At 35.3% G+C, this 27326-nt stretch overlaps 1 long non-coding RNA gene across 6 annotated transcripts in view; it reads left to right on the top strand.

Annotated features, from left to right (window-relative positions):
• Window positions 1-27326, top strand: part of LOC106509776 (uncharacterized) — a 705874-nt gene that overhangs the window by 580377 nt on the left and 98171 nt on the right. The window contains exon 6 of one of the 6 annotated variants that reach the window (XR_014841587.1): window positions 8063-8202. The exons of 4 other annotated variants lie outside the window; for them this stretch is intronic. This is a non-coding gene — a long non-coding RNA (uncharacterized LOC106509776). Of the gene's footprint in view, window positions 1-8062; window positions 9371-27326 lie in introns of those variants that run through there. One more of the 6 variants, XR_014841585.1, reaches the window with a different exon arrangement.

Raw genomic sequence — 27326 nt, 5'->3', positions numbered from 1 at the left:
CCTAAAAGAATTAGAAAAAGAAGAACCAACAAAACCTCGAGTCATCAAAAGGGAGGAAATCATAAAGATCAGAGAGGAAATCAGTAAAATAGAGATTCAAAAACAATAGAAAAAAAATCAATAAAATCAAGAGCTGGTTCTTTGAAAGAGTAAACAAAATTGCCAATCTCTGGCTAGACTCACCAATAAGAGGAGAGAAAGAACTCCAATAAACAAAATAATAAATAAAAAAGGAAAATCTCAACAGATACTGCAGTAATACAAAAAACTATAAAAGAATACTATGAACAACTGTATGCCAACAAATTTGACAACCTAGATGAAATGGACAACTTTCTAGAGACGGTCCACCAAAACTGAATCAAGAAGAAATAAATCAATTGAACAGCCCAATCACTGGAAATGAAGTTGAATATGTAATTAAAAAACACTCTTTCAAATAAAAGTCCAGGACCAGATGGCTTCACAGGTGAATTCTACTAAAAGTACAAAGAACTTATACTCATCTTAAACTTTTCAAAAGGTTAAAGAAGAAGGAACACTCCCAAAGACATTCTATGAAGCCAACATCAGCTTAATGCCAAAACAAGACAAAGATACTATGAAAAAAGAAAATTACAGGCTGATATCTTTGATGAATATCAATGCAAAAGTATCAACAAAACTTTAGCCAACTGAATCCAACAAAATATAAAAAAGATCATATACCATGACCAAGTGGGATTCATCCCAAGTTCACAAGGATGGTTCAACATACGCAAATCAATCAATGTCATACACCACATTAACAAAAGAAGAGTAAAACACCACATGATCATCTCAAGAGATGCAGAAAAAGTATTTGACCAAATCCAACATCCATTCATGATAAAAACTCTTACCAAAGTGGGTATAGAGGGAACACATCTTAATTTAATGAAAGCCAGTTATGACAAACATACATCCAATGTAATAGTCAATGGAGAAAAGCTGAAAGCCTTCCTGCTAAAATCTAGAACAAGAGAAGGATGACCACTCTCACCACTTTTATTCAACATGGTATTGGAAGTCCTAGCCACAGCAATCAAAATAAATAAAACATATACCAATTGGAAGAAAAGAGGTAAAACTGTCATTGTATGCAAATGACATGATACTATTATAGAAAATCCTCTTCAAAGAACATATACAAATGACCAATAAACACATAAAATGATGCTCAACATTACTAATCGTTAATGAAATGTAAATTGAAACTACAATGTGATACTACCTCATACCCACTGGGATGGCTACTATCAAACAAATAAATGGAAAATAAGTATTAGAGAAGATGTGGAGAAATTGGAATCCTTGGCACTGTTGGTAGGAATGTAAAATGGTAATCCATTGCTTACCACAGTATGGCAGCATCGCAAAAAATTAAAAACAAATAGGATAACCATATGGCCTAGCAATTCCAGTTCTGAGCTACACTCGAAAGAATTAAAAACAGAGTTTTGAAAAGATATTTGTAGGGAGTTCCCTTTGTGGCTCAGCAGTTAATGAGCCCAACTAGGATCCCTGAGGATGCAGGTTCAATCCCTGGCTTCGCTCAGTGGGTTAAGGATCCCCCATAGCCGTGAACTGTGGTATAGGTCACAGATGAAGCTCAATCCCACATTGCTGAGGCTGTGGTGTAGGCTGGCAGCTGCAGGTTCAATTCAACCCCTATCCTAGGAACTTCCATATGCTGAGGGTGTGGCCCTAAACAGCAAAAAAAAAAAAAAAGAATATTCATATATATGTTTGAAGCAGCATTATGCATAGTAGCTACAAAGGGTAAGCAACCCAAAGTCCACTGATACATATAAGAGAATATTATCCATCCTCAAAAAGGAAGGAAATTCTAACATTTGCTGCAACTTAATGAAACTGCTAAATGAAATAAGCTAGTCACAAAAAATGATAAATTTTATGATTCCACTTACATATAGCACTTAGAATAGTTAAAATCATAGAGACAGAAGTACAATGGTGGTTTCGAGGACCTGGGGGAAGAACATGTAGGGACCTATTTTTTAATGGGCATAGAATGTCAGTTTTATAAGATGCAAAGAGTTGCAGAGATGAATGGTGCTGATGATTTTACAACATTATGAATGAGCTTAATATCACTGAACCATACACTTCAAAATGCTTAAGGTGGTATGTTTTATTTATGTGTAGTTTGCCATAATAAAATATTTTTAGAAACGAAACCAAACAGATATTCTGCAACTGAAAACCCCAATAACTAAAGTAAAAAGAAAAAAAAAAAAAGCAAACAAACAAAAAAACCCCTCACTAGATGGTTTTAATGGGAGATTTGAGCAAGCATAAGAAAGAATCTGCAAGCTTTAAAATAGCTCAACTGAAATTGTTCAGTCTAAGTAATCTGTAGGACATAATCAATCACAGTAACATATCTAACTGAGAATCTCAGAAAGAGGGAGGAGAGAAAAAGGTGCAGAAAGAACATTCAAAGAAATGATGGCTGAAAACTTTACCTATTTGATAAAAGACATAATCTATACATCAAAGATGCTGAACGAATTTCACAAACTAAGAAAGATTCACACAGACACATTAAAATCAGATTGTCAGAAGTCAAAGACAAAAGTGAATCTCGAAAGCAGCAAGGGAGAAGTGATTGCCACATATAAGAGGATCTCAATGAAATTGTTGGTCAGTTTCTCATCATAAACCATGAAGGCCAGAAGAAAATTGGATAGTGTTTTTAAATTGCTGAAAGAATAATCTGTCAAGATATCAAGATTTCCACAGACAGCAAAATTCTCCTCCTAAATGTAAGTGGATATTAAGACTTTCCAGGATAAACAAGAATGAAGTCGAATTCCTAACTTAAATGATAAACAAAAACTTCTCTCAAAATGGATCAAATACCTAGGTACAAAATTTAAAACTATAAAACTTGGAGTTCCCTGGTGGGGTAGCAGTTAAGGATTCATGTTGTCATTACTGTAGCTTGGATTCAATTCCTGGCCTAGGAACTTCTGCATGCCACAGGTGTGGCTGAAAAAATTTAAAAAAATTTTAAAAGTCTAAAACTCTTAGAAAAGAATAGAGGGGTAAGTTTTTATGTCCTTTGATTTGCAAATTGATTCTTATATATGATACAACAAAAACAGAGCAACAAAAGAAAAGAAAAACAGATAAACTGGACTTGAGCAAAATTTAGAATTTGAATGTATCGCAGGATATTATCATGCAAGTTAAAAAAAACATTGCTGGAGGAGATATTTGCAAAATCATGTATATAACAAGGGTCTAGTAACTGGAATATATAAAAAACTCATGACATAAAAAGAGACAAAAAACTAAATTTAAAAATGAGCAAATGGATTAAAGAGATATTTCTTCAAAGATTTACAAATAGGCAACAGCACAATAAAAATGTTCCATATTAAGAATAAGTAAGGGGATGCAAATCTAAACTACACTGAGATAGCACTTCACACCCACTAAAATGACTATATAAAAATTGAAAATAACTAGTGTTCAAAAGGATATAGATTGAACTACCTGTACATTACTAATGGGTGTGTAAAATAGTGTAGCTACTAACAAAGCAGTTTAGTAGTTCCTCAAAAAGCTAAATGGAGAATTATTATATGACCAAGCAATTCTACTACTAGATATAAACCCCTAAAGTTTTAAACTAGGAACTCAAACAATTACTTGCCCATGAAAGTTCATAACAGCATTATTTGCAATAGCTGAAAGGTGGAAACAACCCAAATGTCCATCGTCTGTTGAACAGATAAACAAAATATAATACATTTTGATGATATATATATATCAAAATATATATGATATATTTATATCTATCTAATCTAAAATAGAATATTTTCATCCATCAAAGGAATTAAGTAATGATATATGCTAATACACGGATATACCTCAAAAACATGCTACGTGAAAAAAAATCAGACACAAAACATTATATATTTAATAATTCCATTTAGATGAAATATTAAATATTCAAAGTATTCAGAGACAAAAATGAGACTGGTATTTTCCTGAGGTAAAGGGGTAGGAAATTAGGAAGTGACTTCTTGAGAGATTTTCCTTTTGAGGTCAAGAAAATATTTTGGAACTAGATAGAGGTGGTGGTTGCAATGTGAATGTATTAAGTATCACTGGATAGTACCCTTTTAAATTGTTGATTTTATGGTACTCTTTTATTTCACTTCAGGTTTAAAAAGAAAATGTTTTAAATATTTTATGACACGTGAAATTCTGACCATATTTGCTGTTAACAGAATATGGACCAGGATGTTGTGTATGTATGTTTGTGTATATTCCTGTATCAGTGTCTCAGTTAGATTATATACTTTATAAGACAGATTTTTAAAAAAATCTGTTTAGTTTGCTACTGTATTGCCAGGAATTAAACCTGACATCAGTATGACTAAATCTAGGAATAGATCAAGGATAGAGAGATAGACTATATAGATAAAAAACAAAATGATACTTCTTGCTCTCTTTTAGGGAACTGCAAGTGCTTTAATGTTTTCTATTTTCTTCTACTTGCTTATTTGTACTTTCCCATGATTTAATTCTTTTTTTTTTTTTTTTCTTTTTAGGGCTGCAACTGCAGCATATGGAGGTTCTCAGGCTAGGGGTCAAATTGGAGCTGTAGCTGCCAGCCTACACCACAGTCACAGCAATGTAGGATCTGAGCCACGTCTACAACCTACATCACAACTCATGGCAATGCCAGATCCTTAACCCACTGGGCAAGGGCAGGGATCAAACCTGCATCCTCATGGATGCTATTCAGGTTCGTTAATGACAGCCATGATGGGAACTCCTGATTTAATTCTTTTAAATAAATATGTGTAATTTTATAATGAAAACTGTTTATCAAAAGTCTTTTTAAAAGAATTAGATAATTTTTAAATTGGGAATTCACCAAATTAAGCCCCTTCTTATTCTAGTTAAAAAAAAAAAAAAAAAAGGCAGCAAATTCTAGGTATGTATTTTATCAGTGTATGATACAAGCCAGCTAATAAATCCTTTGTGAAAGACATTGAAAATAATTTTCTTAGGACACTACTAATAATGTCTTAGTGAATAGAAAATATTTTCAAGTAAAAAGATCTCTAGCATAAAAACAATAACAGAATTTGATGACTGTGCCATCATTGTGCATACACATTGCTGAAAATATAAAACAGAAGACAAAAGGTCAATATAAATTAACATACAGTCATTCAGAGCCCCAAGCAGGCAGATTAATGGGCTACTTAATAAGGTACAAGTCTGTCAGAGGTGGTTGTTTAACGAACAATTATAGCACCTCAGATATTAGAAAGAGTTGAAGACAGCATAGTATTTTGGAACTCATAATGAGTCTGGATATAATGAAATCTATTTCAATAATGAGATGACAATAGACCTGAAACATGGATTCCTGAAGCAGTGATGAGCTAAACTTTAAAAGTCATTTGTGAGATCTAGTTAAGAGAAAGAGGTGAAAGCTCAGATTCTTTAATCTCGCTAATTAGAAATTCCACTGCACACACTAAAAATTAGATTCATTATAACTGGAGGCCTCAACTATGTAAGAATAAAAATTGCTTCACCAGGACGTTATTTGAAAATAACTCAGGAATTTAAACTAATGAGGAAAGAGCCTTAAACATTTATGGTCACTGGAAAAAAAAAAAAAAAAAGAATAAAGCAACAGTCCAGACTGTTTTCATTTTATTAGAATTTACTTTTCAACTTTAGCTAGAGGCTGTCATATTTCTCTAGAGAATTCATTAATGATGTATTTGCAGTTCTAATAAAAATTCAAAGTGAAAAAATAACAGGAGATCCCTGTCCATAATGACAATTAACGTCAATTTGTTTAATGTGACATTATCTTTCCACATCTGTACTAAAATACCCAAGTATAATTGGAAAATCCAACATATCATTTAGAGTTTTTAATTACAAGCAATAGAAAAACCTGAAATTTATTGAAAGGATATTAAGTTACACACAGAACTAACCAGGTACCTTAAGATCATACTTGGGAAACAGTTGGAATTAATAGCGAAGATACACTCTGATAGCTATCTGCTGCTGCTCTTGAATGCTGGAGGTTCTAGCTTTCTCCAGTGATGCTAATGGCCAGGATATAAGAGGTCCCTTTATCCACCATTGCATTTGGAAAATTTATTTGCCACCACCACCATCACCAAAACTGAATCTATGATAGTTCTACATCTAACTGTCACTAACTCCCATGTCTAGATCAGAGTGTGTGTCTAAACAAAGGCTTAACTCTTTTGCTTGCCCTTTTGCTGTGAGAAAGGATGACTTTTCAGTTTCTATAGCGGACAGGTGATTGTGGTTCCCATGAAGAGTTAAACACAGTTGCCCAAAGGATAATTCCAGTGATGGACTAGTAAAAAATAATTAATATTACCTGCAATATAAAACTTTGGTTATTCATCATCAAGGTATGTTTCTTGCACTCCAAAACAGTGGTCTTGCCTACCTTAACTACCTCATATGGCAAGCAAAATACCTCACCTCATCACCAAAAGGAGACATCCAAATGTTATGTATTGTGTCAGCCGAATCTATGGAGATTGGTGTTCCCTTACTTCTGCTTGAATGCCATCTGTATATAGGCAAACTGCTGACGAAGTCTTAACGGTGGCCAAATCCATTATGCTGAACAATGGGTAAAATGAGAGAAAATAAAAAGAAGTACCCTGTCTCCTAACACACACACACACACACACACACACACACACACACACACACACACACGAAGGAAATACATTTATAGTATATGGTCCTTAATTCTGGGAGTAGTCACAAGAGAGGACTTATTATTTCCCTTATCTAGTAATAACTATAAGGTTAATTCTGCCTTCACCAAGCACCCCAACTGATCAGTGATTTGTCTACAGCAGGATAGTCCAAGCCTTCTGTCCTAACAAACCTGAAACTTTAATGGTCTGCCTGTGTAGGGTTGCAATGGTCTTACATTATTTGTTAGTCTTGAATTTAGTAAAAATATATCCTAGGAAATCCCATAGATGGGATTCCTATGCTCCTCCTTGACCCCGCAGCTTAGCAGCAACCCAGTTGTCCCTTAATATTTAAAGTCTATTATCTGAACAACATATGCACATTTTTTGGCTCATTGGTAAACTGACATAGAATGACAAAGTGGCCTGGTAAACTGACTTAAAATATATACATACATGCACGCGCGCGCGCACACACACACACACACACACACACACACACAGAGTTTTATTTTGTTTTGTTTTGTTTTCTCTTTGGCTGTGCCCAATGCATGCAGAATTTCTGGGCCAGGGATCAAACTCATATCACAGCAGTGACTCGAGCCACAGCAGTGATAATGCTGGATCCTTAACTGTTGCACCACCAGGAATATCCTTGGTAATAGACTTAAGCTTCCAATTCAGGGGAAATTTTGTTACATCTTTACTGGAAAAATACTTCCAGTAAAGTACTAGATATTTCAAAAAGAGTTCAGAACAGAAGCAAGAATTTTATCAATAAACCTTGAGTATAATAATGAAATGTTCTGCACTATAGATATCAGCCTTCTCCAGAAAGTCCCTCTCAAATACAGTAGACTTCACCCTGATAAAAATATTCTGATTTTCATTTTATCTCAGGTGAAAGTGTTTATATACATGTACCAAAAAAAAACTTGTATAACTTTTACTACCAAAAGCACAAAGCCCTAATTGGGAATGTAGGTCTTTGAATGAGACAGCCTTATGTTCATTTTAGCCCAGTCAATTACCAGCACTGTCATCTTGGGCAAGTCACTTAGTAGCCTTTGAACTTTAATTTTCCATCTGTAAAATGGAGATAAAGCCAAGTATATCTGGAATGTGAATATGTTTTGTATAATAAGATAATATAGATAAAGGGCCTAGCACATCATCTACTAATATGAGTGCTTGATTCCTAGAAGCAGAGGTAATATTTAATATATTTTACAACCAGCACATCATAGTCATAAATTAATCAAAGTTTATTCATGTTTTGATGCCAGAACAGGTTCATGAGGATGTGGCATCAACCCATTTGATCGTGGATTATTGAGGTTGTTCAAGAAAAGGGCTGGGACATCAGGAGCCATGTGGACAGCTTCAGAGAAGCTGCATGTTGCCAACCATGTAGGAGTATTCAAAGGTACAACAACTGGGGTAGCTAGGGTGTAATTACTGATCACCAGCCTGCCATAGAGACAAGTAGTAGAAAAGGAGAAGTGAGGGTGATGATGGGAACTGTGATGAAACATTCTCTTAGTAAGCATAAGCAGAAAGAGATAAATAAGCTAACACATGAAAATTTAAGAAAAAAACATAATGGGGGTAGGATTAAAAAGTGGAAAGTCATAAATTGAATGAATGCAAATGACATTCTTGGAATTTCAGAGCACTACAGTTGTTCGATAGTTTTTAACAGAATGAAAATGTGACTCATTATTCTTGGAAATAGGAATAGTCCATAATGTTTTGGTTTTATGAAATAATTAATTTTAAGGGGAGTTTAATCTTGTTTGTCAGTGTTTTCTTCCAGCTAAATAGAAAACTCTTACCAAGAGTTAATTATATTTCATTTTCTAAAATTTCTAAGAGGAAAAAAGCTTCTGAGCTATGTGCTACACAGAAGAAAATAATACTCATAATCAACTTTCTATTTTAGTTTTTGTATGTTTATATTTTAAAACAAAAGCTATAATTAAAGATGTATTTTCCTCTTGAGAGACTGTATTTATTTCAGATCACGTTTATTGATCATCTATTACCTGTTGGTAGAAAATGAGATACTGTGATTGATTGGTCATTGTATTTGTGAGGGAAACTAAGATTTAACCTTAATGCTATCCTACCTGATAGACAAGCCCTCTGGTTATCTCTCTGAATTCCTGTCAATTCCACCTTATTTACTATGCTCTAGGAAGACACCTTTCCAATCCCTGAAGGAGGCCAAGTTTAGAGCTTCCTTGGGTTCTTTGCCTTTACTCTATTATCTCTCTGGAATACTCTTGTCATGACTCTCTTCAACACTGACCTTAAAAAACCACTTTTTGGGGGGTTCTTGTCTTGGTGCAGTGGAAACAAATCTGGCTAGTATCCATGAGGACGCAGGTTCAATCTCTGGTAACTTAAGGATCCGGCCTTGCCATGAGCTGTGGTATAGGTCACAGACATGGCTCAGACCCCCTGTTGTTGTGGCTGTGGTGTAGGCCGGCAGCTATAACTCTGATTTGACCCTTAGCCTGGGAACTTCCATATAATGCAGGTGCAGCTCTAAAAAGCAAAAAACAAAACAAAATGAACAAACAAAAAAGTACCTTCTCAAGTGTTCTCTTGTGGTGCAGTGGGTTAAGGATACAGCATTGTCACTGCAGTGGCTTGGGTGACTGCTATGGCACAGTTTCAGTCCCTCGCCTGGGAACTTCCCTGTGCTGTGGGCATGGCCAGGAAAAATAATAAAGTAATTAGTGACATGTATGTTTATTGCCATTTTTTCCATTTATGGCCAAAAAAGAAGAAAAAAGAAACTAGCTTCTCAGAGAGGCCTTATATGACAATCTTAACTAAAGTAGCAACAATACCCCACCTGTCACACTCTAACTCATTGCCTTGTTTTTTAGATACATCTTAGATAAACTTAACACTATCCAAAATATTTATATGTCTATATATTTATGATTTATCCCCCAAATAAAAATTCCAATAGGCCAAGATTTTGGTGTGCTATCCTTAGTAATATGAACAGTTCTTGGCCCATAGTAAGGATTCATGAATAATTATTTAATAAAAGTTGTGACACAAAGCAAAACCAAATCACTTGATTTCCAGCTGTCTATAGGTTTTGAAAATACTACAATTTTTATATCACATTGGAAAAAGGATAACTGTTGTTATAGACATCATGTACTTGAAGAAACAAACAAACATGAACTATTCTTGATAATGGAATATGTAAGTAATGGAATGTGTGAGTAATATGGAATATTGTAGTAATGGAATATGAGAGTTGTTTGACTATACTATTACATCCAAGTAGTAGATGAGGAGGTTACTAAAACAATTAAATTTAAGCCTTAATTATGTTACTTAACATTTTCAATATTTTGGAGTGCCAAGACCAGCTCAGCAGGATGGGGCTGAAGAACAGGTGCTGTGAAACTTAAGGAAAAAAGTTAACGTAAAACAAGACACAGACATTTATCTTAAGTAAAGGTGGGAAGGGGGACTCAAGGTCTCAGGGACCAAGAGCCCCACCTCAAGAAACCACACTGCTTTTATTGTGCTCTTTAGTCAAGTGAGGAGGGGGCTATGGGTGGAGGATATAGGGTTTGTTTATTATTTTATAAGTTCTTTTATTATTTTAAAAGTCACTTAGCTGGTAGATGGTTAAGCTTTTACTCTGACCTTTAGGCACATAACAATCATTAGCATTTGAGTTAGCTATCTATGCATAGCATTCCAGAGAATCCTCACTGTGCTTCCGCAAATGGCATGCCTATTTGCTGCAACCCAGCTTGCCTAAATTTGCACCTTGGTTCTCTCTGCTAATGCATATTCTGTTAATGAAGGCTCATAAACCACTTGGCCATGAGGTTCCTCTTTCTCTTATTCCTTAGAGGACATATGCTTGTGCAAATAGCCTGCCAATCTGCTCAGGTCCGGCGTGCCTAGACCAACACATTATGTCCTCATTCAGCTGACCCTGTGAATAGCTTATGCCTTTAGGTCTTTGTTCTTAAGCTTAAGAACAAAGAACCAACACTGTGACTGTTTTTCAAGCAGTAAGATGGGATAAAGTAAAGCAGGACAAGATGGAGTTTTCAGCAAAGAGGCTAAGAAAATATTGTAGAAACATGTCTCGCGACATTGGAGAACTGTTCCTGAGGCCTTGAACTAATTTACACTCATCTATTAAATATGGTGCCGCTCTAACCAATCCCATGCTCTGAGGTTGTGCTAATAATGGTTTATACAATTTTTTAATCCAGTGTTCAGAGGGGAAACAAGCGTTTTTTCTAGCTCCTTGTGAGGAGTTGAAATGACTGCCAGATGAAAGAACAATAGATAAAATTTGAAACCACACATCTAAAACTAGAGAAAAAAGTCAGGAGATAGCCAGATACCAACTTTTAAGAAAAGACGTATTCATAAAGAAGAAAGATAAAAGGAGGAGAAAGGATTTTGCCATATAAACATTTCTGGAGATTAAAAATATAAAAAATATAGCCATTTTAATATTTAGCTAATATATCATTGTCATCTAAATGCTAGTGATGACATAATTTTAAAAGATTGTGCATACAATGATATTTAAATAATAGATAACTGATAGAAGATACATATCTCAAGTCCAATAACAAGAAATGCGAAATGCATAGAGATAACATAACAACAAATAATATATATATAAAAAGAATAAGAGGAGTTCCCGTCATGGCTCAGTGGTTAACAAATCCGATTAGGAACCATGAGGTTGCAGGTTCGATTCCTGGCCTTGCTCAGTGGGTTAAGGATCCGTGTTGCTGTGAGCTGTGGTGTAGGTCACAGACACAGCTCAGATCAAGTGTTGCTGTGGCTGTGGTGTAAGCTGGTGGCTACAGCTCCGATTAGACCCCTAGCCTGAGACCCTCCATATGCTGCAGGTGCAGCCCTAGAAAAGACAAAAAGACCAAAAAAAAAAAAAAAAAAAAAAAGAATAACAATACACTATTGATTTAAATGCATTAGAAAGATTTGTTTTCTATTACTATTGAATAGTATGAAATATATATGAAATATGTAAAATACATGAAAATTAATCCCAAAAATAGTTGAGGTTAATTTAGGTTAAAATACTGATTATGAATTTTTTATAAAGTTTTAGATAAGTATTCTAAAATTCCCCCCATTTTTCAATATTAAAATGTGTGGCAATTCTCTCTGAAATAATTTTTTTGTAATTTATTCCATGGAAAAATAGTAAAGTTTGAGTTTGTCAAGAAAATGATTGAAAATTTAAAACTGGAAGAAAAATTATAATGGCTACATAGAGGATAATATTAAATGATATAAAAATTACCTATATAGTTAAGATAATTTATATAATATGATCTTTGCTACTGGAAAAATAAATAAGGAAATTGGGCAGAAAACCTAGAAATAAACCAGGGTATATAAATATTTAGTATGCAAATGAGGTGGTGTTTTAAGTTAACATAAAAACATCCAAGTTACTCCTATAAATGGTGTCAAACTAATTGACCAGTTCTTTAGGGAGAGGGAAGAAGATATTTACCTAACTTTATGCAAAAAAAATAAATTTCAAAACAATTAAAGGATTAGTAGGAAAACATGAAAGCAAAAATATCAGTAGAATATAAATGTAAGTATAGCATTTAATGTGAATAAGGCTTCTCTATATGACATCAAAGGCAGAAATTACAAAGAAAATATGGATAAATTAAAATCTTCCCTAATCAAAAGCACAACAAAAGACAAAGAGCAAAAAAACTAGAAAAATAATCCCATTCAAAATTAACTAATCCTTGGGAGTTCCCATCGTGGCACAGTGGTTAACGAATCCGACTAGGAACCATGAGGTTGTGGGTTCGATCCCTGGCCTCGCTCAGTGGGTTAAGTATCCAGCGTTGCTGTGAGCTGTGGTGTAGGTCGCAAATGCGGCTAGGATCCCGCATTGCTGTGGCTCTGGTGTAGGCTGGCAGCTACAGCTCTGATTCGACCCTTAGCCTGGGAACCTTCATATGCCAGGGGAGCAGCCCTAGAAAAGACAAAAAAAAAAAAAACCAAAACCTAATCCTTATCGTTTTGTAGAATTCATAAAGTTTACTGTGAAATATTAAAACAATTCATAAAAGTATAAAGAAAGATAGAAAAATGACTTTCAAGGACTCCCACCCAGATTATTACATAGTTAGCATTTTGATGAGTTTCTTTTCAAATATTATTTTCTCTGCATTGATATACATCAAATTGTAAGAATATAATTTTTCTTTCTAAATATATTGTTCTGATTACATGCTTTTTTCCAAAAATTATATTTTGGAACAATTATTTACATAGCATTTACATTGTATTAAGTATTATAAATAATCTAGAGATGATTTAAAGTTTACAGGAGGAGTGTGTAGGTCATGTGTGGATACTCTACCACTTTACCGCTTTATGTAAGGGATTTGAGCATTCTCGGATTTTCGTATTTTTGAGGAGTTTGTACTAGAACCAATCCCCCTTAGGACTGACTGTGTATGTTATCATGAAATTTGTATCAAAATTCAGTTATTATCAGTCCCTTTTCCTTGATTAGGTTATGTATAGTAACCTAATGTATGTATAGGGTTGTTAATATTTTTCTCTCTTACTACATAGTTAGTGTCCTGACAGCAGAAATCTTGGGCACGCAGGCATTAATGTATGGTGACTAAGAATCAGGATAGATAAAGCCTACATAAGTAAAGGAATGGTTAAATCAGGTCTGTGATTAATTAGCAATATCTAATCACAAAATGAGGAAATAGTGACTAGTTTGCCATCTCTTGAGCAAGTGTTCTTCAAAATATCTGTGGTGTAGAGATTTCTTTTTTTTTTGGTTTGTAATTTATTTTAGAGTCACATTGTATAAAATACAACAACGTTTTTCAGTCATGTCAAATTGCTGTAAGTTTCCTAAGCACTACCTCATACTCTGTACTTATCTGTTTGTGGACCAATTACAGTTTAGAAACTTTTATCAGTCCATGAACCATATTTTGTGTGGCTAAATTTTACACAACTTTGGTAAACACTCTTTTTGATTAAAAAATGGAACTGTCTTTTAAAAATTTTCAGTCTCAAACACACCAAATATATACATGAGCTTTCTTGGAGTGTTTTCCATTATGGTGTATTCATCTTAATCTGACTATATGTAATACTGACTACAGTGGAAAATATAAAAGTTATTTGTCATCTACTGGTTTTGTCACAAATATTGAAGAGTGGAACTTTGTTGTTATTCTAGCTTGGGGACAGCAATCATGAATTGATATTTAGTATACTTTATAATGTACTAACTACTCTTTTGCAGACAAAATATCTTGACTTTTTTCTGTCCATTTTCCCTCTATAAATAAAACTATCATTCAAATCTATTCCTAAGAAAATGTTAGCTAGAGTTCATGTACATCATGAAACAAATACCTACTGTAATCTTTGCCAGGAATCTTTTCCAAAAAGCTAATTAACTCCAAAGTATTTGAAGCCAACAGGATCGTCCACCTTCACCCTAGAGAGGGCAAATAGACCTTATTTCCCTGTAATACACTCACAGCCTCTGTTAATAGTTAGAGCCTGGCAGTAGAAATCCAGAGGTTGAGTTTTTAGTGCTGTTAGATTATCCCAGGGCAGCATCAATTTCTGGCAGGGATAATGCATGCAATGGCTTTCCGGCAAGACACAGCCACAGGGTTCCTGGCAAAGCCACTGAGCAAGGTTTTTGTAAGCAGATCCATATCATCTTTGACAGGGCTAACATATGGCTTTGAATTTCTGGCCAAAGCCTGCTTCAGGGTTGCTATCAGAAGAGACCCTACACACTCTTTGGCAACCCTGCCATGCAATGTAAAGGATTTAATTCCTGGAAGTATATTGCTACAATGATTTGCTACAGAACAAATTTCTAAGTTGGTTTCCTGCCAACATAAAATTCTACAGGTCATGTCAAGGCCAACACTGCAGTGAGTTTTCAGCAATAAGATATCGAGCTGACCTTTTAATAGCCTTCATACTCACACTTTACTATACTCTTAAGTGTTTCTGTGTACTTTGAGTGTAAATGAAATATTTTCTACATGAAATGATATCGTAGTCAGTATGTGCTTTGTGCATGTGCATCTTCCAGCATCTCTCACTTTTCCATCTAATGCAGTGAACTGCAGTTATTTCAAAATTTCACTTTAAATTGTAAAACAGCCCATGTAGATTTATGTTAAGAGTAAGGACAGAAAGAGCAACAGTATTCCACAGTTCAAAATGCAATTCAGGAGTTCCTGTTGTGGCACAGCGGAAACGAATCCAACTAATAACCATGAGGTTGCCAGTTCAGTCCCTGGCCTTGCTCAGTGGGTTAGGGATCTGGTATTGCCATGAGCTGTGGTGTAGGTGGCATATGTGGCTCAGATCTGGCGTTGCTGTGGCTGTGGTGTAGGCTGGCAGCTGTAGCTCTGATTCAGCCCCTGGCCTGCGAACCTCCATATGGCATGGGTGTGGCTCTAAAAAGCTAAAAGGAAAAAAAAAAAGAAAAAAAAATGCAGTTCAATTCTACCATCTTTTTATTCTGACCACAGGCTAATTCAGTGGTTTAACTAATGGCAAATATCTGAAGGGAAGAAGACCTGGCCTTTGAAAGGCGATTAGCATTAAAGGTATAGGATAAGAAGTAGCAGTATATCCTTCAGTGGTTTGATGCATCATTGTTTTTTCCTAAAACAGAATTGTGCACCGTACATATATTTAAAACACTATTCTAATACTGGTTTCATGATACTGAAGTTGACAACGGCACATGACATTTTCCCGATATTCCCTCACAATGGAGGTCATCCTACACAGGGTTAACTTAATGAGGACTGATGCAGATAAGAAAGTTCTGAAATTAAAGATCACAGAATCATTACATTTTATTTGATTTTTATAAAGTATTAAACTAGAAAATCAAATATTTTTCAACTCAAATAAAAATGTTTTTTTAAAGGGGTCATTATTCAACTAAAGCAAACCAAAAATTATTCTAGGTTACATCTTATCTGTTTCGTAGTGTCTCTGAGGTCTTATAACAATTAATTCAGTGTAGCTTTTTAATTTGTTTAATTATCATTCTTATTAAAAGACACTATCCCCACCCCAAAGACTAGTCAAATTTGAGTAACTCTTAAGATATAGGGAAATTAATTCCAGTATGTAAAATGATATGGGGACAAAATGTCCAGGTGAAATGCAAAGCTGTAAATGAAAGTTATATATGTGAGACTTGTTTCTTTGTTGTTCATTTTGAGATGCCTAAGAAATATAAAGTTTAGAAACATTCAGTCAGAACATTTTCTGAGTGCTGTTTGGGACTAGAGCACTATATTGATGGATGTACTATACATCTAATTCCAAATTAGCTCTTACCTCACTAGAGTCCCTTCTCCAAAGCCTGAAAAAATATCTTTGAAGCTGATTTCTCTACTTCTTTTTTTTTTTTTTTTTTTTGTCTTTTGTCTTTTTTGTTGTTGTTGTTGTTGCTATTTCTTGGGCCGCTCCCGCGGCATATGGAGGTTCCCAAGCTAGGGGTTGAATCGGAGCTGTAGCCACAGGCCTATGCCAGAGCCACAGCAACGCGGGATCCGAGCCGCGTCTGCAACCTACACCACAGCTCACGGCAACGCCAGATCGTTAACCCACTGAGCAAGGGCAGGGACCGAACCCGCAACCTCATGGTTCCTAGTCGGATTCGTTAACCACTGCGCCACGACGGGAACTCCTGATTTCTCTACTTCTTTTCATCACAGCTGTGAAGGCATTCTGAACTAGGTGAAACTCTGGTGGTTCTGCCATAATCACTCCTAATAATTCTGGAATCGTTATAGACTTCAAGTCCCTTTCAAGAAGATTAAACCCCAAATCCTCTGTCTGTGTCTCATTGTAATGCTCCTTCCCCACCTTGAGCAACCTGGGCTGCTCACTCCCTACTAGGGAAGGATTGTCACCCATTGCTCACCCCTCCTCTGTGTAACATGTTCCTGCAGGAAACCAATCAGAAGGTCAAATATGCCCCATGCAGAGTTCAAACAACACTCAGCCCTTATGCACAGCAAAGGGAGCTGGGGCAGAAGAAATTGGGTCTCCACTCAGGTCCAATGCATGGGGATATAAAAACAATTGTAAAACTGAGGCGGGGCCTCTATTTACCCCTCTGTCTGTGGGTATGGGTGCGGTGTGTGCACTCTCTCCCTCTCTGAAAATGTACTTTTGCTTTAATAAATTTGTAAAATGCCCACCATTTCAATGTTTTGTTATGGAAGGGTGGGAACTGAGGAAACTGCCATTTTATCACTCAGGAACAAACTCTATCCGGTTGTCTTACTATACCTGATGCAAAATTTAATATGAATGTCACAGACTCTCAACACACCATTCCTTTACTTGTTCAACCAATAAGGAGTAACTGAGTAGAAATTATGTGCCAGGTAGTTAAGGTATAGTGACTGGGGGTAGAATGTCCTTACAGGACTCAAAAACTCTAAATTTCATCCTTGAATCATTATAAGGGAAATCTTGGCAGTTATAATTAATTTTTGCCTTACCAAAAGCGGTCTAAAAAGAAAGATTAAAAGATAAGATTTACAGTCCAATGAAGTTGAAACATCTCAAAATTTTCCAATGAATCATGATTTAATTTGAAAAAACATAACTAAATACTTGTACAATGTAAGTGAACTAGTTACAAGAGTGAAGATTTTTTTTAAACGAGAACGATGAAAGAGATTTTGAGATAACAAATGGAACTATGCACCCTTTGCCCCCGAGAAAAGGCAATCACTTGATTTTCAAAGCACTTATTAGAAACTAAAGAAAAAATTCAACTGTTATTATGCTAATTTAAGAATAAGGAAATCATTCTTACAAGTTAAATAAATAACCCAAAAGCACAGAGGTAGCACCTAGCAAGAACAGCTTGGGAGGAAGCAAATTGGTGTCACCTAGGGTCAGCTGAACCCCTCCCCGCAAGACTTCCCCTAAGCCTGAGATTCCTTTTTACCACTGGGAGTGAATAACAAAGGCTTCATTTCCCCAGCCAATAGAACACAGATTTGTTAACTACATTTCTCATTTCCATTCTCACAAAGCACCCAAGGTACCTTTATTTGGGGTCAGGAATACTGAATTTCACTATGAAACCCTGAGTTCTAAAACACATGATTAAAAAAAAAAATCTGTGATTAAAAAAACAAATAATGGCCAGAGGAGAAACAATGTTTGCAAATTCATTAATTAGGGCATTAGTTAATCCCGCCTTGGAAAATTTATTTTAGATCAACTGTTCAGCCTTCATTAAAGCCATTAAATTCTATAGAATAGAAAATATGTTTGAGCTTCCCACTGCTGAGTTTTCAGTTGGATTGTCTCCCAATTCACATTTTTATCAAACTATAGTATAATCAAGTTGCAGGTTAAGGTAACACATTATTAGGCTTTCCAAGAGAAGTGTAAATAAACCCTGACTTGCAAATTGGATAACTTATTTTTTGTGCTACATCATTAGCTATGAAAAGTATTTAGACTTAAATATATTTATTGACATAAAAATTCCAGCCTATCATTTGTAAAAAGCAACGACATTATTCTAGGACATTATAGCTGATGCAGGAAAGAAAAAAATATTTAATTCTTCTCATTTTATAATTATTTTCTCACTCTAAAAGTAATAAATGTCCATTGTAGAAAATGTAGGAGGATATGGAAAACCACAAAGAAAAAAAATAAATCTTTCTTGAACCCCACAACTCAAAGATAATGACTGTTAATATAACCAGTCTTCACCAATTCAGTATCTATTGGCAGGGAGATGAGATTGTTTATGTCTCTGTAATTGCCAAAAGGGGCTATTTTCAAAACTTTTAAGCACTTACCAATTAAAGAGTTTTACCTCATTTTTATTTAACTGAATAGTCTTTGACTACTAAGTGGAAAAATTTTCAATAAGTCATCAGTTATTTGTAATGAATTATATTTTACTTGTTTATTGTCATCTCATTGTTCACTTTTTTATCCACTGATTCATTTAGTTAAGTACCTACTGCAGTCAGCATCATTTCAGTTACTAGTGAAGAAGAAAAACTTCTGTTCTCATGTTGTGCACCTGCTCCTGAAAGGAGACAAATTATAAGCAAAGTATCAAAAGTAAACAAGTTAATTTTGCACTATTATCATAGTCCAAATATGTTTTGTATTACTCTCTTAGGGCTATTGTAACAAATTACCACAAACTGGGTGGCTCCAACAACAGAAATGTATTCCATCACAGTTCAGAAGTCTAGACATTTGAAATCAAGGTGTCAGCAGGACCATATTCTCTCTGTCTCTAGGGCAGAAAACTTCCTTGCCTCTTCCAACTTCTCATGGCCCCCAGTTATTTCCTGGACTTGTGGCCTCATCACACCAATTTTTGCCTCCGTTTTCTTCTCTCTGTGTTTATCCTCTATGTCTCTGTGTTCCGATATATCACTCTTTTCTCTTAAAAGACATCAATTGTTGGATTTATGGACCACCCTTATCCAGTATGATCTCATTTTTAACTTGATTACATCTACAAAGATTATTTCCAAATAAGGTTACAATTACTGGTATTGGGACTTAGGACTTGAACATTTCTTTGGGAGGAGTTGCAAAATACAACCCATCACACTGTGACAAACACTAGGAAAAAAACAAAAGTTTGAATTAAACTTCTATGAGAGATTGTGATCAGGGATGGGTTGGGAGACCTATTTTGATAGAGTGTTCAGGGGAGACCTCTCTGGGAAGGTTACTACCAAGCTAAGACCAGAATGATGAGCTGGAGCTAGTCACACAGAGATCTCCAAGCAGTGAAAAACAGCTCGTGCAGGGTCCCCAAGGGGTGGAGTGTTATGAGATAATGATTAGCTGGTGATATTTACCTTTATAAACCATGGTAGAGAGATTTTAATCAATCAGTGTGTAAAATAATCTTTTAAAACAAGGTTGAAATGTTTGAAATAAGTTTGATGCACCTTATCCCATACATACGGAGAAAATAGTTTTATTAACCTCTTCTAGAAAGAATAAAGGCACAGAAATTCTAAACACCTTTTTTTAACGTTGAAAGATAATTAGGAACATTTCTAATTATGTTGTAAGTGTGTTTTCTATTTTAAGTGTGTTTATATTTATTTCAATGTGTAATTTTCTTTTAAATTAGTCTTTGGGCTTTTTATCCAGTAAGTATTAATAACAATTCTACCTATCAAAGTACTTAGTTATCTATTAATCTAGATACTTACTTATTTATTGTTTTATCATATGAACTCTATCTTGCCTTATATGATTAGGGGAAAAAAAAAACTCTGCACCATCAAGGATTAAAATAATTGATGGTCTACATTTTATTCTATAGTCTGATGCTTTCTTTTCCTTTTTTTTTTTTAAATCTGCTTTTTGTTTATATTTCACTTATTTTTCATGAATGCTTTCATTCATCTAGAAAAGATTTTGGAGCAAGAACACATTTCGATTCTCCTGACCATTATACCAGAAAAAAAAAAAAAAAAAAAAAGTGGTGTCATAATGAAGACCTTCTCTCTGGTACAACATTTGCCCAAAGCCTGTGACCGCAACTGCCCCAACTATAAATCCACAGTGGCAAAGACCATTTTCTGTACCAGGGCATGATAGAACTCTGTGTTGGTCAATTCACCTGCTATAACAAAAATACCACAGAGAGGGTGGCTTTAACAACCAACATTTATTTTTAACAGTTCTGGAAGTTGAGAAGTCCAAGATCCAGGTGCCTACATAGCCCATGCCTGTTGATAACCCTTTTCCTTATTTAAAGATGGCTGTCTTTTCTTAGTATCTTCCTATAGTGGAAAGTAGAGAGCTAAAGTTCTGGTATCTTCTTCTTGTAAGGGCATTAATCCCAGCATGAGGCCTTTACCCTCCTGGCCTCATCTCAAATGAATTACTTTCCAAAGGTCCCCTCCCTAAATGCCTTCATCTTGGGGTTGGCATTTCAGCATATGAATTTGGGAGGGGGACACAAACATTCAGTTCATCACAAATATCTACTTCTAGAATTTTCAAATCACAGAGCATTCATGTGGCTTTGAAATAATCTTTACTGGCTTCCTACAATGCCACATTTTTTTTCCACAGAGGGAAAATTGTTTTGAGTCAGCTTTTGGCAGTCCCTTTTGTTTGCTTTTATTTTGTCCCAAGGTTATCTTATGTATCAGATTTACTCTGAATGCAATTGCTTTTTACGTGGATTCCAAAAATGACTCAGGCTTTTCCCTACTTTTCCTTTGGTAATTTCAATAAGTTTCAAAAAAAGATGAGGGACGTTGTGTTTGGGGGATAATTTTATTAATTTTAGATGCTTAAAATTAAAAAAATATTCCAATATTCCAACATATAGAAAAACACATCTTTTAATGAGCTTCCAATTTCTCATTAAAATAAAAGAAATAAAGAATTCTCACTTTATACTATAGATGTCGCTGTCTTCACTACCGTGTCTTGTTTGTTTTCCACATCAATAATTCACCACATTTCCAAGTATGTCAGATCTCCTAGTTGTTGGTTCTTGGTCACATTGGGAAACTTTCCAATAGAATGAGATATCAGATAATATCAGAAAGAAGGACCATTAAATTGTTGGTTTGGTAAGTGATTTGGCGGAGAATTATTGTTAAAAATCTGGATGCTATAAATTATTTCAAAATACCTTACAATATATAAATTGTTCACACAAAATAGTGAAACACTTGACACTAGGTCGATAAGAACATCAAGAACAATGGGATGTTCTCTTCAGATAGTTGATTCTTTGTCAGAGTAGTTAAATCATAGTTTGGTAGATTTCAAACACTACCAACTCTGACCCAAAAGAAAACAGGAAGATTTGATTATTGGTGTAAAATTTAATATGGAAATCATGCAGAAAAACAGGAACACCCTACCAATTTCCGTACATAGAAGGAACTATTTACAATTACACTAGATCTAATTGTAAAATATGTATGTTTCACTTTAAGTTAGAGATTCTGAAAACTTGTTCAGAGTCTCAGATATGTTCAATTGCTTTATGCTGTTGTGGTTATATTTTTCTCTAAATATTAACTGTACATGCAAATTCCTCAAAACATGATAAATAAAATTTAAACTACCCTATTATATCCAACAATGCAAACAAGGAGGTTAGAGGATTTGGTTTTAAGTTATTCTTTTTCTTGATTAGCACAGTTTAGAAGCCAGAATTACTTATCTATCTATCTATTGATTGATTGATTGATTTAATTTCCTTCTTTCAAGCCATCTGGGTAGGCAAACCCAATTAGCACATGTTGAAAGCTAGCAACACCTTTTCCAACATTTCAAAGTTCTGGCAAGCTCTAAAAGTTACTATGTCACATAAAAGCTCATTTGGCACATTACAGCAGTTTGCTATATGAATTTATCATAGGGAATGATCATTTTTTAAGTGCATTGAGACCATAGAGAACAACGAAATTTGGAAATATCAGTTGAAATAAACTTCATTATTGTGGTCTGAGGATCAATCCACTCAATTTCTTTAATGGGGTTCTTCACCTTCTCTACTCATACAAAAGAAAAAAAGAGTATGATCCAGAAAAGCTCTGGCCTTTGTCTGAGGCAATCTTATTTCTGGCTCTAAACCAACTCACTAAGGGAATTTTAGAAAGGATGGAGAGGAAGGCTCCAAGTTTGCACTATAGGTTTTATAATATTCCCCCATTCCTATGTCTTTCTTTATGCTAATTGTTTCCAAGGCTACTCAGAGATCAGCAATCAATGCTTTTCTCAATAGTTATATACCTGAAATCAGCTGCCAATTGGCCACCAGTTTTCCCCTTCTACTTCAGTAACATGCATTAGAGAAATTCTCTGATATGTTATGCTTGCCTGTTGTGGTGTATGCTATATTGCCTTGCCGCCATCTATCCCTAACTCTTTTAAGGGTGTCTTCCTTTATTGAAGAGGCTAGACAGCAAATATTACACCTTCCAGACTCCTTTGCACCTACAGTTCCAGATGTAATTTGGAACCCTCCATTTAGATGCACTCGCCTAAACATTGACTCTGTAATTAATTAGGGAGGCAGGCAATAACCCTGGAAACATCCATTTCACTGTTGTGTATCAAGCAGCCATAATAGGGCTCTGGGGCCAACAATTCTAACATCAGCTCCCTATCCCAGATCAGGACTTAAGCAGCTGAGTCAATAGCTACCCCATTTTCAAGATTCTGGATTGTGGCAGAATTGGCTCTACTTTGGGTGTGCCAGTTCCATGGCATTCCTATGCAGGTCTTTCTGTGTATGAATCTCAACTCATACCTGCACTGCCAGCCCTACCAATGATTTCTGTAAACCCCTATTCCCAGAATTAAACACCTTCATGTTTAAAAGAAGTAATTTTCTTCTGTACTGAATTCTGACTAACCACACTGTACAACAAAGAGATTACTATGTCCTTGATAGCAAATTACACTCATGAAGTGATTTAGCCACATCCATATTCTCTTTTACCTCCTTCTTGGGCATACAGAGATGAGAGTACGAGGGATTATTTTGGAATTAAAAATATCATAGTTATTCAAGAAAACATCTTAATTCTAAAACTCTTGACATCAGAGCAGATCAATCCAATACTATTTTTAGATTCCTATCAGTATACAGAATTATATTCAGAGCATGCAACACATGCCTCCATACACACATACCCAAATTTTAACTGCCCAATGCATACATCCATTTGGATGCTCCATTGTAGCTCGGCCCACTCCTTGTAATGTTTGCTAAAACCAAAAACAAAACTGACATTGAAACTAATATTTCCATCTCTCTGTTAATCATTAATGTTTTTCTTACTTTTAAATCACCCCTAATATCTACATAGACTATGTCTTATTTAGTCTCCTTTCACAACTATACTTCATTAAGAGAAGAATGATAGAGTGAGGTCAAACGGGTCCTACTGTGCCACGATTCTAACCCTGTGTGAATGACATCATTTTCATTGTCCTTAGTTTCTTCACCTGAAAAAATGGGCACAGTAACATCTACTCTATAATACTGGGAGGCAATTAACTGAGAACATTCATACATCAGTGGTGACTGGCATGGTAAGTGCTCAATAAATTGTTTCTTCTTGTCTACTGTCATTGGTCTCATTCAAATCACTGTCATTTCATATTCATGTATTGTAATGACCTCTAAATGTTTTCAGCTAGAGCAGAAGATATTTAGATAGACCATCATATAAGAGAACCTTAGGAGAGAAGAGCAAGTTGCCTCAAAGGAACATGTGTAAGCTTAGGTATTCTCTGTAAACTCCCCCTATGATACTATCAAAGCAACTTTTACTGATAAGACAAACCATTGCCAACTTCTTCCTTATTCAAATGTTTGTAATCCTTAACTCTTACGTAATTCCTATATTTTCACATAAATCCTACATTTTGTAATTATATTATAAGCTGAGCCCAGGGTTTCTGCCAGGGCTGCAGGGTTCAGGTTCTATTCCATTCTGAATGTCACCCTCTATGTACCTAAAAAAGGTTTTGGTAGATCTAACCTGAAATCTGGAGTTTTGGAATAAGCCACATTCATGGATCACCGTAACATCTGTAAGTTCCAAAGTAATTCCTTATGCCCATATCACTGTCTTTTATTTTTGGTGCACTTTTTTTTTTTTCACAAATGGATAATTTGTGACTCAGACCTTCCTTTTGCTATCAGAATTGAAATCTGTCCAGTCTTATAAAAATAGCTATTTCTAAAATTACAGTTTCAAAAATTCTGAATTACTAGTGTTAAAATGCCATTCTTAGAATTATCACTTTGTTAGAGGTGACCAAAATCCATACTGAATGAAATCAGCTCATCATGAGCTTACATCAGACTGTCCCAAAATGATCTTCTAAGTGACTGACACTTCTCAATTATCTCAATACAATAAAAAATAAATAAATGTCATGAATATTCTTAAAAGCACAATGACTACAGTAGATAAAATTTCGTATTGTTTTAAAGATTAGAACCAATGATTTAAGCAAATGTCATTTCTCATAATGTTTAGTGTATGGTATTATAAGGTTTTTTTTTTTTTTTTTTTTTTTTTTTTGTCTTTTTTAGCGCTGCACCAGCAACATATGGAGGTTCCCAGGCTAAGGGTCAAATTGGAGCAGTAGCTGCCAGGCTATGCTACAGCCATAGCAATGCAGAATCTGAGCTGCAACTGTGACCTACACCATGGCTCAGGGCAACGCCATATCCTTAACCCATGTAGCAAGGCCAGGGATTGAACCCACGTCCTCATGGATGCTAGTTGGATTTGTTAACCACTGAGCCAAGATGGGAACTCCAGGTTTTATAAGGTTTTAATAAACATTATTATTTTCTGTTAGAGCTTAATAAAATATTACAGTGTCAGAGTTCTTCTCATGACTCAGTAGATAACGAACCCAACTAGTATCCATGAGGATGCAAGTTCGACCCCTGGCCTCCCTCAGTGGGTTAAGAATCTGGTGTTGCCCTGAGCTGTAGTGTAGATTGTAGTTGTGGCTCAGATCCAGCATTGCTGTGGATGTGGCATAGTCTGACAGTTATAGCTCTGATTCGACCCCTAGCCTGGGAACCTCCGTATACCATGGGTGCAGCCCTAAAAAGACAAAAAAAAAAAAAAAAAAAATTACAGTGTCATATATTCTCTACATTGCCCCTGAAGAAGCATAGAGGCAAGCAACTCTGATGTGTAAATTTTGCCTATTCAGTTGGAATTAGCCAGTTGTTGGCTGAAATTAACAATTTACTAATTTCATTAGTAGCTTAACTAGTTGAGCATGTCAATAGACTATGTCTTTAAAAGAGTCCTTGTTTTTCTTACATATCTTGCAAATACTTATGCAATGTAGACCTGTTCAAAAGACTCATTCCTACAAGGAAAAGAAGAAAGCCAAGATTTGAGTTCCCTAACTGAATGAAAATGTGTTCATTCCTCCCACTTCAGGAAGGTGTCAAAAAAGACTGTCAGTTTCATAATTATGCCTCTTGAGCAGATGGGCGGTAAGACATTCTGTGACATTTGAGAAGAAAATAATTTTAAAACCCTAAAAATAATAATAAAGGAACTTCTAAATAAAGAGCATGCTCCAACATACAAGTAAAATATCTTAAAGTAGGAAAGGAATTTTTAAAACAACTAGAGACCCATTTGTTAGCTAGACCTTTCTATGTTTATAGTACACACACCATCAGGTTTTACAGCAGGTCATTTCAAAAGACAACTCTGCAGAATATTCTGGAATAGCTATATAAGTTTGGAGTTGATGAATTTATGTAGTATGAATCCACAGTTGGGTCCCATTTTGAATCAACCACAAGACATAGCTGATGGCAGTAAACAAGGTTAAAATTATAATATGAAGCAGGGGCTGGTGAAGGGCTGGTTAATTCTCAGCTTTTCTTCCAGTCACTCAAAAAAGAGCAAGTAAAACATAACCCAGGAAGGGAAATTACAGCTCAAATTCCTATCAGAAACTGAAGTCTACCTGGATCTCTGAACTGCCAGTCTATTGATAGATGATAAAGATGTCCAATCCCTAAATCATCTCACCCTTTCAGAAAATGGTATTTTTCTTTACAGCGTTTCTTGGGTCCACCGGCTAGATAAACACCTCAGCATTCGGTGTGAACAGTCTATCTGGAGAAGCATGAAAAATAATATTGACAAGTCATTTGTTGCTTCTGCCTTTTGTGTCAGAAAACCAAGGAAGAGCAAAAAAGAACACAACAACAAAAAATAAAACAAAAAAGCCAAAAATATTTCAAAGCCCACATTCAAATTTTGATTGATTTAGCAACACAGCTACCTGAGTCCTGCAAGTACCAGGACTGTTTTAATAAACGGATGGCCCTCAACTTTTCAATATAATAAATTTTAAAATTATACAAGAAATGTATGATTATTATAGAATAGAGAATAAAGATAAACAAAAAAGAAAAAAAATGAAAAGTGTTCATAATTCCACTATCAAATGTTCAGGATTATAAACATTTGGCACCAGTTCTTCTTGGTGTTTTTCTATACATACATAAATTTACTAAAAATATAGGATCATTTCTAAATTACCCTTTTGTAGGCTGTGTGAAAATTAAGAAAGAAATACTTCACTGAAATAGTTAGGAGGCCAGAAGGAGGAAATCTCACACAGGTCAATGCAGATCTCAGCAGGAAGGGAGGTACCCTGCTTTTCAAGCAGAAAGTGATACCACTTTACTACCACCAGCAGGAGAAAGAGGATCTTCTCTCTTTGCTTGGCAAGTGTGCAGCCAATGAGGGACTGAAATAACTCAGCCAATGAAAAGCCACTTTAAACTCCCAGTTTCCTCCAAAGACCCCTCCCAACTTCCTCTTATCTTCCATAAAAGAGTTGCCTCTCCTTTGTTTTCATGGGCTGGCCTGTGGTTCTTCATAGTTGTATGTCCTAAGTTTC

The sequence above is a fragment of the Sus scrofa genome, chromosome 3, assembly GCF_054392235.1.
Source record: "Sus scrofa isolate SSC_HxYL_T2T_F1_AM1 chromosome 3, Sscrofa_HxYL_maternal_Yorkshire_Landrace_v2.0, whole genome shotgun sequence".
Classification (NCBI taxonomy): domain Eukaryota; kingdom Metazoa; phylum Chordata; class Mammalia; order Artiodactyla; family Suidae; genus Sus; species Sus scrofa.
This window is presented reverse-complemented; position numbering and strand designations above follow the sequence as displayed.